This window comes from Cimex lectularius, unplaced genomic scaffold (genome assembly GCF_000648675.2).
Source record: "Cimex lectularius strain Harlan isolate CLEC.00 unplaced genomic scaffold, Clec_2.1 scaffold19, whole genome shotgun sequence".
NCBI lineage: Eukaryota > Metazoa > Arthropoda > Insecta > Hemiptera > Cimicidae > Cimex > Cimex lectularius.
Window position 1 is genome coordinate 1,430,554 of NW_019392664.1, and position 12,258 is coordinate 1,442,811.

General features: G+C 35.8%; 1 protein-coding gene and 1 non-coding gene across 3 annotated transcripts in view; one reads left to right on the forward strand and one right to left on the reverse strand.

The window, feature by feature from the left end:
• Nucleotides 1-12,258, reverse strand: part of LOC106662186 (tachykinin-like peptides receptor 86C) — a 166,573-nt gene that overhangs the window by 85,178 nt on the left and 69,137 nt on the right. The gene's annotated exons all lie outside the window — the stretch shown is intronic.
• On the forward strand, nt 4,784-4,856 carry Trnah-aug. The gene has a single exon. It is a non-coding gene; the product is annotated as a tRNA-His (tRNA).

A 12,258-nucleotide genomic window follows, 5' to 3' on the forward strand; every position in this document is an offset into this window, starting at 1 on the left:
TACAAATGTCTTTTTACATTTTTAAAAGTATGTAAGTTGGAAATTTAGCGGCTGGACAGAGTGCTGGGGATGATTGGGGCCTGGGGGTCGTCAAGGGTGGTTCATCCGGGATGGGCGGGGAAACCGGGCGTGTTAGCCCCTGTGACCTAGGACATGGGCACTTGACTTAATCCATGTTGATTTCGATGTAAATGGTTTTTATCCACATCCCCGTGTTGGTCACAGTGTAAGTAGAAATTGGCATAAAGTGATCAACGTTCCCCTCTCGTGGCGGCTGGCTTTGGCGGGGTCTGGGCCTGGTTTTATGCTTCCGCCACCTGTATGACCTTTGGCCGGGTATCTATGATAAGGCAAAAAAAGATTAGGGGCTTTTTGGTCCAGTTTGACGTGTAGGATAATTTCCCGAAATGTTGACGTCTGTTTAGGGGATCCTGTATAAGTATATCATTAGGCTGAAGATTTAATCATTTAAAATCAAACAAACGTACCTTCGGATGGCCTAGAAAATGGCATATTTAACATGGTACATAAAAGAAGGGCAATGAAAAGGAAAAGATCGTACGTTTGTAAAGAGAAAATCGAAACTTCTCATTTTACATTGAGCTAATGCACAAATCAATTCACTCTTGATTGCAGTGCGTATTTCAAACAGTCGATGATAGGCTTTGGTCAGCGAGTCGGTGAACTGAAGTGGCCGTGTGCCGGTTCAACATTTCATCAAACCCATTATGTTTAGTGGGGGGCGTCGGTGGCCGCAAGGTTTAGTCTTTGACACGGCGCTTATCACTGTAAGGTAAAGGTCCCGGGTTCGAATCCAGCGGCCCTGCATTCGAACCCGACGTACTTACAAATGGACTTTTTTTCAAAAACACCGTCACCCTGAGGGTTTATATGACCTCTGCTGTTGCGAACCGTCGTAAAAAAAAATGCAAAAATGCATTATGTTTAGTGGCCTGATTGACCAAATTACTTTTTTCCATTAATTATTCTTTGTATGTAAGGTCTTAGTTGAAGTGAAAAAGTTAATGTCACGAGCGGGATTCGAACCCACGACCTTCGGCTCAATACGCCGCTGCTCTAACAACTTGATGCTACGATAGCTCAAGTGCAGCGGCGTATTGAGCCGAAGGTCGTAGGTTCGAATCCCCCTCGTGACACTAAATTTTTCATTTACCAAAACCTTACATACAAATAATAGTTAATCAAATATTTGAAGTAAGCATATTATTGCTGGATATGACGTCTGTCAAAATCTTAAAAAAGTTAACGGGCCATCATTGAATTAATGAATCATTTAAAAGCCTTGTTAGAAGTTAGACAATTGAAAAACGATTTGAAATATTTCAGGAGGTGTGCCGCTTGCAAAATAATTCAAGTATGAAGCCTCAAAGTCTGTGTAACGGACGAATGAAACATTTCCAATTTTTCTCTCATTCCTCCAAACGGCCGACACCTCACCGAATTAGTTATAAAAGTGTCAATCAAAGTTTTTTCTGAATAACTGGAAACAATTTCAGTTTTATTTCTATTAGGAAAGTTTTTGTATCAGGCCCTGTCGGTTTAATTGATGTCGAGTTATTTGATTCAGTGGTTGAAAGTGAACAATAACAAAAGGAACCAGAATCAACATGGGGTAAACATCGATTCATGAATTCAGATAAACAAAGGTTTTTCTAATTTTGAGCGAACAGGTATTGTACTTTGTTTTCTTTTCATCAATAGCTTGTCTGAACCTTCCTGGTAAACTGTTATTCAATATATGAATGCGATATCACACCTCAAACATTATTTAGCGTGTTCTTAAAGGTGTAATGATGTGTTGATGCTATGAAATCCCGATTTACATAAATTCTGTATAAAGGAAGTCGACAATCGATCAGATTTTTTTAGTTTTCGTAGTGGTACATTTGTTAATTTGTTAATAGCATGACAAATTTGACTTGATTCGTTCTCTCCTAAGATGTAAGCAGATGAATTGCTTGAGTACCTTATCAAAGTGAGTACCACCTTACATAACCTGTTTACCCACATTTGAATAGATACTGTGCCATTTTGAAGGTGGTTTCACATCCAAAATTTAAAAAGACTGGTTATGTCTAGGCAGGATATTGATGTTTTAAATCGACCTCATAACTAGATTACTTCCCACAATAGATTTTTGTTTGTAAACTTTATCCATAAGTCGTTTCCAATAATTTAATAGGAAATTCAACCAAGGGTGATTTAGGTAGTTCAAAACATAGAAGTAAATCCCCCCTGTTCTGTAAAAAATAATTTTCTTTTGCACAAAGTATATAAGACTATGTTTTTGCACGTCCCAGTTTTCAGCCCAATAGTGTAATAAAGTGATTGCTGTACTAAAACTATTTCTTTGCAATTCTACAAGTTGAAATTAAACCACCTAGACTTTAAGAAATTTTAAAAATTCAAAACAATTAATTATTCTTTGTATGTAAGGTTTTGGTTGAAATGAAAAAGTTATACTTCGTTTTAATTATTAAATGGAAAAAATGGAAAACTGGCAAAAGGAGGGAAATTTGAAAGGTTGTAGGTTGAGATGGGGCGTTGGTCCGAGTGGATCGAATTCACGATAGCTGAAGTGGTTGGTTAGAGAGCAGCGGCATATTTTGCCAAAGGTCGTGGGTTCGAATCCCGCTCGTGAACTAACTTTTTCATTTCAACCAAGACCTTACTTACAAAGAATAATTAATTGAAAGAAGTAATTTGGTCAATCAGACCACTAAACATAATATATTCAAAACAATGTTAAAAACAAAAATAAATTAATCAAAATTTAAATCAATAATGATAAATTAATTTATTTATATTTACGCACAGCGTACGGTGTGGCTTTCCAAATGACATAACAAAAGTACTTAAGCACAACAGTGATTATAAACGAAAGTTTATTGATTGACTAAAATTAATCAATGCATATGACAATATATAACCCACCACACGTTGTATATCCTCCCCATTTGTATGAATGTATTTATTTCCGTGAGTGTAGAGGTATTCATGGGTGTGGCTGTGACGAAATATCGAGTAATCACAGGGCGACCAAATTAGTATAGGTACGCATATACAGGGTGAATTGCTACTCGTGCTACAAACTTCTCCAGTAGATTCTTCACCCTAAAATGAACAAAAAAGTTCATATTGTCCATGGTCCGATTCTCAACCATTTCAGAGTAATTTCGCTTTTTATCGATTTTGAAAGATATCACGTCCTGGCGTCGGAAAATCGTGATATCTTTTAATCTAAACATTTCTCTTAAAATCTATAAGCACCGTTGAAATCCCCGTTAATTTTTCAATAAGAAGATGAAGGTGGCAAAACGTTTGGGTCTTTCTTCCTTGACCTTCTAGCTGTTTGTAAACTTCTTAAGCATTACATACTAAATGGGCATTAAATTAAATTAAAAAATTTCAATGGAATTATGATTTTGATTCTCTCTAAAAATTAACGGGGATTTCAACGGTGCTTATAGATTTTAAGAGAAATGTTTAGATTAAAAGATATCACGATTTTCCGACGCCAGGACGTGATATCTTTCAAAATCGATAAAAAGCGAAATTACTCTGAAATGGTTGAGAATCGGACCATGGTCAATATGAACTTTTTTGTTCATTTTAGGGTCAAGAATCTACTGGTGAAGTTTGTAGCACGAGTAGCAAGTCACTCTCAAACATTAGCAATCCTTGAACCACCATTTTTTCTCTTTTTGTCATCAACATCTTGGTCTCACAACCACTAAATAAGAAAATGACGAGTGCGTTGGAAGCGTTATTAAATCAGGTAGTTTTCCTCAAATTTGCTGCCTTCTGAGACTAAAATTAGAAACTCTGGATTACTTTATACACTTTCCGATTTACACAATTTTCCACTCTTTTTGTAGTTCTGGCTGAAATAAAACACAAAAAATTAGCCCAAACATTTTGCCACCGTCATCTTCTTATTGAAAAATTAACGGGAATTTCAACGGTGCTATTAGATTTTCAGAGAAATGTTTAGATTAAAAGATATCACGATTTTCCGACGCCAGGACGTGATATCTTTCAAAATCGATAAAAAGCGAAATTACTCTGAAATGGTTGAGAATCGGACCATGGACAATATGAACTTTTTTGTTCATTTTAGGGTGAAGAATCTACTGGAGAAGTTTGTAGCACGAGTAGCAATTCACCCTGTATATTTGTAGTATGATATGAGGAACTGGTCATTGGCATTTCGTTAGTACTATACGTCCGAAGTGTAGTGGCCTGTCCAGAATGAATGTATTATTAGCGTTAGTGGTGATAGTGAAATATCGGTGATGCGGCTGTCGACGAATATCGACTACTGCACAGGCCCGTCAAACAATTTAGGATAGGTTAGTGTTATTTAGTGAGAGTGGAATTTGTAAATACCGTTTGAATGTATTTATTAGTGTGAAAGAAAGGAGGCCGCATGATCAAGATAATCTTCCGACCTCCAATTTAGGTGTAGTGTAGGTTAGTAAATTAGAATGTGAATTGTAAAAATGTATATAAATATTATATTTATATGACAATTGATTAAGGTTTTTAGTTGAGATGAAAAAAAGTCAATGGCACGAGAGGGATTCGAACCCACGACCTTCGGCTAGATACGCCGCTGTTCTACCACCTGAGCTATCGTGACCTCGATCCACTCGGACCCATCCAAATCCAAACCGATTACACGACATTTGAAAAATGGCAAATGGAGGGAAAACTCATAAGGTGGGGTTGAGATGGGGAGTTGATATCCGAGTGGATCGAGGGCACGATAGCTCAGGTGGTAGAGCAGCGGCGTATGTAGCCGAAGGTCGTGGGTTCGAATCCCTCTCGTGCCATTGACTTTTTTTCATCTCAACTACAAACCTTAATTAATTGACATGTATTAATTGGTCAACCGGACCACGAAAGTAGTGAATTAATTATATTTATATATTTTAATTTATCACGTGTGGGAGGGTAACAAAAAAGATAACGAATCTCCTATTAGGTGAATTAGGTGAATCGGAGGCAACAGTCGTTTAGTTGTGGCATAAGAAGACTTATAAAAGAATATATACATAAGATAGCTAAGAAGACAAATGTGAGAAGGATATCTACATGAGGCGCCGCCGATGACCCTGTTAGTTAGCCGGCAAAATAAATAAACAAATAAAATTAATTAAAAATACAAATATATAATTCTGTCAACTTAACAACATAGAACTAGCTGGTACTCGGCAATGCTTCACTGTGGCTCAGTCTTTTATGAAATGAATAGGAAATTAAATTAAATTCTAAATACTTCTTACATAGATCCACCGAGAAAACACATCATTCAATTCAATAACCTGCCTTTCGATGGCTATGGAGGTAAGGAAATTAAGAAAAAGATTTCACACAAAATCATTTTTGTTGTAAAGCCCTGGTTCGTAAGGAATGAACAGCTTCACAATGAAATATCGTTGACATCGGTAGAAGACGAACTAAAGAAGAGATACCCGATGCTGGTTGCCAAAGATGCTTCCCACCCGAATCCGGCAATTGCACAAAGTCCAGCGAATATGCCTCCACCCCGCCAACAAAGACGGCTAAAAAGAAAACATCATGCGGACTACAGATTATAAATAAGTGTTAATGTAAATACATAGTCCTGCCATAAGTTCTGTTACAAGAAAAAGGGCCATTAGGGAATACAGAAACTTGATAATTTGAAAAAGAAATTTATTTTAAAAAATCCTATATTTTTTAAGATTGAAATAAAATAATATTACTCGAAATGACCACCTTTTGCCTTCACACAAGCTTTTAGTCTTCGGGGCCAATCATCTACCTTGTAGTCCAGAGGATTCAAATCCCCACTTGATGTAATGTGGAATTTGCTACGATGGCACCACAAAACTCCATTTTTGAGAGCAAGGAGTCAAAACAAGGGCGAAAAATGACCAAGAAGACATCCTTGAGAAAGTAGTAAAGCCCTTAAGTACTACTCTTTTTCCCGGAACGCATTGGGTCTTCCAACAGGACTCAGCTCCTGCGCACAAGGCCCGAACAACTCAGCAGTGGCTGGAGGAGAATGTTCCGGAATTCATTAAGGCTTCAGATTGGCCCTCGGGAAGCCCACATTTGAATCCTCTGGACTACAAGGTGTGGTCCCATCTTGAGCTTATGGCTTGCCACATGAAACACGCCAATTTAGAGAGCCTCAAGTCCGCTCTGCTAAAAGCAGTTGAGAAATTTCCTCAAGACGTGTTGCGTACTGACATAGATGATTGGCCCCGAAGACTAAAAGCTTGTGTGAAGGCAAAAGGTGGTCATTTCGAGTAATATTATTTTATTTCAATCTTAAAAAATATTGGATTTTTTAAAATAAATTTCTTTTTCAAATTATCAAGTTTCTCTATTCCCTAATGGCCCTTTTTCTTGTAACAGAACTTATGGCAGGACTAGGTAAGTGCTAGAGTAAACGTGCACCTGATGTTATATTATTATAGATAAAAACAAAAAAGTAGGTGATTTTATTTATTATTTCTCAAATTATTATATACCAGTGAATTACTGTGTGGACTGCCATAGGACAGGACCCACCCTCAAATGCCATCTTAATCACACTTTTTGAGTGTGCTGTATATCAGTATGTATTTGCAAAACATAATGTGTATGTACACAAGAGTTAAATAAAATAATTTTAAAAAAATTGCAAAGCTAGTGAACTACATTTTTTGTTTGTCCGTTTTCTGCATAATAATATCAGAGAGTTTACCGACTCTGGATCATGCGACGTATTGCCCACGAGAGGATCAATCGTTTTGTATATTCAAACAGCACATTTGCAAAGATTGCCTTTGCGATTTATTGATAGTCATAGCGAACGCGAGACGTAATGGAAATTGAAGTCGTTGAACTCGATCGTCATGTCGGTCGGAAGGAGTAGTATTCCTGGAAGTATACGTCTTCTTACCTTTACGAGATCCATCAGTGTTGTTGCTGCAAGTATAGTTCATCACTGTTTTAACGACTGATCGTATGCCATTGCATTACTTTGGCTGATGATGTTTTGGTATATTATAATTGGCACTCCAATTTTCAAATTCAGAATGTGTGACGATAATCCGGGAATATCGAGAAAATGAAGAAATTCCGTTGGTAAATTCACTACTTCATTTTGGTTCATCAAGAAATCAATGAATTTATATGCCACTTTTTCACCTACGATTCTGTTTAGAATGATGTTCATATAGTGTCGACATTTTTAGCCGCTAGAATGGCTCTTCAACCCTGCGTGATTTCGAAAACCTTTTCTACTATTTCTTCTTTTGAATTCACGATGTTTCACAAATTAGATGGGTAATGATTTTTCATGTTTCTGGATTTGTACGTACAGTTCCATTACCGACCTCGAATTATTGTCTTGAAAATATGTCAGCTGTTGGAACACAGACAACGATCAACTCAAAAGAAAAGGTCATCAAGAAGAAAGAAAAAATTAATTCGATTTTCGAAAACCCGCCTGTATTTGAATGCAACATTGTGTCAAAATTTTTGATCTATCGACCGGCTATTTTTCGAGTTTCGTATGCAAGCTGAATTTTGATATACATAGATATTATATAATTACTCAATTATACACAATTTTTTCAAAATGAAAAATTTGTGTCACAGGCGGGATTCGAACCCAGGAATTTCGGCTAAATACGCCGCTGCTCTACCACTTCAGCTACCGTGACTTCGATCGCCCATGCCACAAACTTCTCATTTCATAGATATTAATACCTAACATCGTTAAATAACTGTTTACATACTACAATTATGTCATATTACACTTAAGTTTAAATGGGATGTCTTAAGATTTTCAAAATATATTATTATGTTATAATTATGTTAGCTTATAGTCTTATTAAAATAATGTAACCTAAACCTTGTCAGTCTTAAGAAACATCTGTAATTATGTAGGATGCAGATGGGAAATAAACTCCCTCGGTGCAGGGTGTACTGTACTGAAAAAAAAAGAGTTGAAATTAATATTTTTGCCAATTTTAAAGAAACTTTATATTCAATATTCTTTTTATATAACACTTTCTCATCAGTGTTAACGTTTTTTTTCCTGTGACTTGCACGGAGGTTTATTTGTTAATAAAACTTTTATTCCAAATATTCAAATATATTTTTAAATTGTTGAAGTCGTGAGGAGCGGTGAAGAATGAGGTAGTTTAGAAAAACACCTTTTTTATTTTTTTGACGACGTTTCGGGTCATCTTCAGGTTTTTGGTTTTGTGTGAACAAAACCGATATGTCACCACGAGAATAGCACCACACTTTATGCTCTGAAGATGACTCGAATAAAGGTCGAAACGTAGGCAAAAAAATGTAAAAGGTTTTTTTTTCTAAACTAACTCATTTTTGACCGTTCTTCACTTCAAAAAATTATGAAACAACCGGTCACTAAGAAACACACAGATATTTTAATTTATAGGCTATTAAGATTATGCAGAACTCCGAATTTTTGCATTATTCTAATTGACGAGCGATTTATTAACTGCTCAAGCACATACTCAATTCGGATGGCATGCCTGCGCGCTCTTTATATGGAGCCAAGGAATTGCACCCTTCAATTCGTTGGGACACATCGAGCAACCTTTCTCTGCATGCAGGACACTGGCTTTGCCACCAAAGTACGTGTCCGTGTGTCAACCTCGCCTGGCCTATTCTTAATCGGGTGAGGATGACCCTTATTCTACGAATCGACCTGATCCTCCGAGAGCCACCCATCCACCCTGCTCTTGCTACGTGAAAGGGTAGAATCCAGTCTATTCGTGTTTAGCAGTGTATATTACTTTTTTAACAACTTACTTACTAGTGTATATTACTTTTGTCTAGTTTTACTCGTTTTTTATATTATTTTACTTAATTATTTTTAGCTACACTCTTGTTCGTTTTTTGGATATTTTATATGGTTTGTTTTTGTAAAACACATGTGTTTATTTTATATAAAAATATATTTTTTCACTACCTTAACCCTAACTGGTCCTCAGGGCATACAATCCCTCATTTTCAAAATGGAAGGTCGCAAAATTTAAAAATATCAGATAAAATATTAAAACATTCTTAAAATTTTTTAATAGTTTTGGCAGATAATAATAATCCGGGCTAGAAAGTCTGCATTATTTGTTAAAAACCTTTTGCAATTATGCTTCTATTTTACTTCATATACTTTTTTTGAATTCACACAATAAGATTCTTTGTCTTTCTTTTAAGACTTTTATGGTTGTTTGCTTTAAGTTTTTTTCCTTTAATCAATTTTCATTTTCAGTGTTGCGTTAAAACTCTCCAACACATTGAGTTGAGTTCCACTGAAGAGAATAATAAACATAAATTAATTGTTTTTATACAATTTTAAAAAAATTGGTGGATGTTTCAATTTGGAGAGAAAAAACTTTCACCGAAAAAGCAAACGCGTTATCTTTTAATTAACATTTATTATTCCGTTGACCTAAATGTTAAAATTTAAATAGAAACTGTACCAGGAGGGCTTTTTTCGGCTTTTTTTAATTTTGTGAGGTGGCGGGTCTAAAGGCACTAAAGGCACCCATGATCAAATTAATTAACAGGGTTTCTCTTTTGAAAAATTTAAACGAAACACCACCTTACAATTAATTCGTCAATAGGTATAAAGTGAAATCCTTCCTTTTTTTAAAATTATTTGTTATTAATTTCCTCTCTAGTCTGAAATAGTACTATTTAAATTCGAAGTATGTAAGTTTACTTTTTATCGAAATGGATAAATAATCAATGCCAAATATTTTTTAATAAAATGCGATCTAATTGGAAAAACACCTTTTTCATTTTTTTGCCGTCGTTTTGAATGAATAATGAATGATTCTAATTTACCGAAATATTAATTCATTTTAATCTTTCGGCAACATTTTTATTTTAACAGTTATTGAGCCTGTGTTAAAAAAAAAGTACTTATTTCAAGTCTTTTCCATACAGAGGGTATTTGTATTTGTACAATTCTTTAAGTCATTGTATGAATAAAAAATATTCTGAATAATTCATAGTAGGTTTAATTTCGTGTTTATTGTTTTAAATCTTGTTTTCCTTCAAAGGTAAATATTGATTTTGCTGTAGAACCTCAGTGGAAACAAGTCATGTAGAAATATTTAAGAAATATAACTATAGTAAGGATTATAGTTATATTTCTTAAATATTTCTACATGACTTGTTTCCACTGAAGTTCTACAGCAAAATCAATATAGATCAATATAAATATAACTATAATCCTTACGATATTTTTAATATACCAACGCTTAAATGAAGTATTCGAACCAGATATTGTCAGACTTGAGAGGAAAATAGAACAATATTTCACCTTGTTGAGAGTGAACAAGGCTTTCATGAAGCCAAGGCTGTTGAATTCCCCTTTAAACGGTCGGGAAAAAAAAGATTTCTTTGGTAACTAATGTTTCATACTAGGTAACGTGTACTACCTAGGTACGTGCTAGTAAAGGTAAAGTGAGTGTTATCTTGATATTGCCCATTCGCCTCAGGCTAAAACAGCACCATTAGTCCAAGAGTTAAAGAGTAACGGCTTGCCTGACTTTATTACACCCAGCGCGAAGCAATAAATCTTAACAATTCTGAGCTTTTTTTTTGGCAAATTTCTCTTCAAGTGACGTTTAGACTATCGTCAAAAAGTGTTATTTTTGGCATAATTCGCTAATATATTAAAAAAAAATTATTTGGTACTTGTTAAAAAAGCATTATTACTATGTTGAAATCCAAGTTTATGAAACAAATAAGAGACAGTATATGTATTATCGAAGACAATTAAAATCGTTAAGCCTTGGTAGGTAACGTTTTAATGATGAAGATTTTTAATTAAAATGAGAAATGTTATTAATATGTATTTTATCTCGAGTCGTCTTGTGATATATTTTGGAAGGGAAAATAAACCAATTATAAATCCGACAGCTGCTAGTAAAAAATGAAATTAAACTGCTCAACAATGACTATTGCCAATTTTGTAGTATTTACTTTCCCTAGCATTTTTATTTCATTTTTATTATAAATTGCATAAAATTATTATATTTTTGTACTGAAGGAAAATTAAATTAAGGGATTTTGGACAAAATAAAAGGTTTTAATTTCATAAGTTTGTTTATTGAACGCAATATTTTTTTAAAACAATTTTTTTAAACAACTCTCAGTTATTATTTGGAGGTCGTGAAATGCGGACTGGTGTGACGTAGGTTTTAGAAAAACGTTTTCTTTATCGTGCCAACGTTTCGATCTTTATTGAGATCATCTTCAGGGCTCAAAGTTTTTCTGTGTTGATGTGTCATTCTTGTCTGTCAGTTATCTTGACCACAAACCCGATAGCTGAGAGCATTGAATTAGACGGTTGATAAAATACATCGCTAAACAGTTAATACCGTGTATAATGTCCTCTGTTAGCTAAAACCTCTGTGTTAGGTATACTATTAAAAAGGTTGTCACTACTTTCCTAACGAAGTTCACTCCGTAGATCTTGCAACGGGCGCAGTGAGTGGTTGTAGGTCAACTGGCTCTGTATGGTATTCGAAAAGCCTTTTTTGCAACGCAATCCATAAGTGCTGAATGAGATTGAGGTCTGGAGACAATTGGGGAAGGGACATGCTTTCCCGTATACTCGGTCGGCCTAAAAAGGACAATGAGGATCTTTAACGTCCGCACCTAGCCTATTCGGCCTTATCGGTCGTTTTGATTCTCAAGATGAGAACTTATGCACTTCCGCATACGACAGAATGGTGATACTGCCGCAGCGCTGGTGTAGAGGCAGCTCAGCCCCGAAGGGCCAAGGCAACCTCGCTCCCCGCTTGCCCATTCCGAGTGGTGGGTCTGCATTAAGAATCAGACCGTATGCCGCGCGCAAAGGACTACCTAAGCCGAATACATCAGCCCGGTCTCCCGCGCACTCCCTAGATGGAGAAGGCCACTCTATCTCCCAGAGTATTGGGGAAGGGACAGTAAGGTAAGGTTCCCGCATACTCGGTCATCCTATAAAGGACTCTGAGGATCTTTAACGTCCGCACCTAGCCTATTCGGCCTTATCGGACGTTTTGATGAATAACTCTGTCTCTAGTTCTGGCATTGCCTTCCAGAAATGGAAAATCCCTGCTAATGAAGATCCCTTGTTTCCGAGATGTATTCCTCGATAATTTCTTGGACAGCGGATTGGGGTGAGGTTGGCTTCAATAATATGGAGTTCAGTTCGTCCTCCGT